Source organism: Lathyrus oleraceus, chromosome 4 (assembly GCF_024323335.1).
Source record: "Lathyrus oleraceus cultivar Zhongwan6 chromosome 4, CAAS_Psat_ZW6_1.0, whole genome shotgun sequence".
NCBI lineage: Eukaryota > Viridiplantae > Streptophyta > Magnoliopsida > Fabales > Fabaceae > Lathyrus > Lathyrus oleraceus.
The window spans coordinates 15,259,144-15,261,097 of record NC_066582.1 but is presented as its reverse complement, the minus strand read 5'-3'; the positions used below and the strand labels follow the sequence as shown (position 1 = coordinate 15,261,097).

General features: G+C 23.2%; 2 non-coding genes across 2 annotated transcripts; both read left to right on the top strand.

Annotated features, from left to right (window-relative positions):
- Positions 1 to 735: 735 nt before the first annotated feature.
- LOC127077595 (small nucleolar RNA Z103) lies at positions 736 to 831 on the top strand. The gene has a single exon (XR_007787388.1). It is a non-coding gene; the product is annotated as a small nucleolar RNA Z103 (small nucleolar RNA).
- Positions 832 to 910: 79 nt separating this feature from the next.
- LOC127077594 (small nucleolar RNA Z103) lies at positions 911 to 1,006 on the top strand. Its single transcript, XR_007787387.1, has one exon. It is a non-coding gene; the product is annotated as a small nucleolar RNA Z103 (small nucleolar RNA).
- Positions 1,007 to 1,954: the final 948 nt, after the last annotated feature.

The window sequence follows — 1,954 nt, the reverse complement described above, 5'->3', positions numbered from 1 at the left end:
TATTTTCAGTATTTTTTTTATTTAATTGTAAAATTAACATTTAAAATTAAAAAAAAATTAAAGGTGCATGCGTCAGATGCATTGGCGCATACACTATGGCCATTAGGAGCATGTGCCAGCTCAAATGACGCCTCCTCTTAAGCTTAAATGGATGCGTCAGTTCAACTGACACATCAGTTAAGAAAATATGATTATTTTGATATTTAAAAATTTAATTTAAATTAGTGGTTATTTTAAATTAAAAAAAATCTATTCATTTCTTGTTTTAAAAAATCAATTTAAAATTCGATCTAAATATAGTGGTTTTTATAAAATGACACGAAATACATATAATAAAATTTAATTTTTTGTGCTTTTTGATTTATGATTTTTATTTGTATGGATTTAAATTTGAATACTATAAAATGATATTTTTTATTTACTCAATTTTTTAATTGCTTAATTTGAATTTAAGTTAAAAAATGAGTAGAAGGATAATACTAATAGAACAAAAAAAAGAACTAGACAACTGGGCTCCATCCAAAAATTAGGGTTTTGCAGCGGCAGCGAATCTTTAGTTTGGTTTGCCCCTTTATAAACCCCTTCGCCTCTTATCTCTCTCACTATCTACAATGCCTTCTTTCTCAATTATGTTTCTTTCTTTCATACTTTTTTATTTTTTTATTTAGGACTTGCTTGTTTGTTTTATCGTTAGGAATTATGTTATTCTGATATATGCTTTGCTCGGTTGAATCGTTGGATGTGATGATTATTTCCCCAGGTGATCGAATCTGAAGAAACTGTGCGAATTTGTTTCTCTTTAGAGAAATCAAGCCAAATAATCTGATCTATATTTTCAATTTCAAAATCTCCCCTTTCTTTTGGTATAATATTGTTATGATTGAGTAACATTTACATTATAATTTGGTTGATGGGTATGATGATTATTTCCCCAGCTGATCGAATCTGATGATACTGTGCGATTTTGTTTCTCTTTAGAGAAATCAAGCCAAATAATCTGACCCATCTTACTATAATTCTTTAATTCTTGTCAATGTTTATACATGAAATTCATAATATTTAATTATGTATCTGCTCTCTGTGTTTTTGTTTCAGTCCATAATTATTGCTTCATATTATATATTGGTCTTCTTGATTATTTTCCCAGAAGTTTTTTTTTCTTACTTTAACTATTTATTTGTCTATAAATTTGTTCATTTGAATATTTCATACTTATATTTTTCTTATAATTTTATTTTTTTTCAAAATTTTATTATTTTATTTTTATTTTAAATTTTTTTCTTATAATTTTATTTTATTAATCTTTATCTGATGTTATATTTTGCCCAAATTTGTATCTTCTTATTTTAAAATATTCATCTTTTAATTATACATGTCATATGTAATTTTACATGTCTTCTTTTGTTATAAAAATTCAAGTTTAATTTAATTTGTTTATTAATTTAATTTTATATAATTATAATTATTAAATTGAATAACATATATTAAAATTTTAAGTTAAAAGTTAAGTTTAAAATTTTATTCAAAGTTGAACGACGCAATATGAGATTTTTAAAATTGTAGTTAGAGTTAAAATTGAATTAGCTGTATTAAGATTTTTTTATGTATTTCATTATTAGTAGTTAGAGTTAAAATGGATTGTAATCCCGAGTTGAACACGAAAGATGTTAGTTTAAGTATTTCATTATTTTGTGGAAACTCTTTTTGAATATCAAAATTTTAAAAGATCATTTAATTTTAAAGCTATTTCAAATAGTTTTTTATAAAAATTATTTTTGAGATATAATTTTTTGAAAAATTCTGATTTTGACTATATTTTAATTTTCAATAATGTATATTTATGTTATAGAATAAATAATATTTTTTTAGAATCCATTTTTAAAATAAAATTAATTGTTATGCTTTACACTGTCATCGGTAAAAAAAAGTGGGATAGCGAAGGAGTTGAAATTGA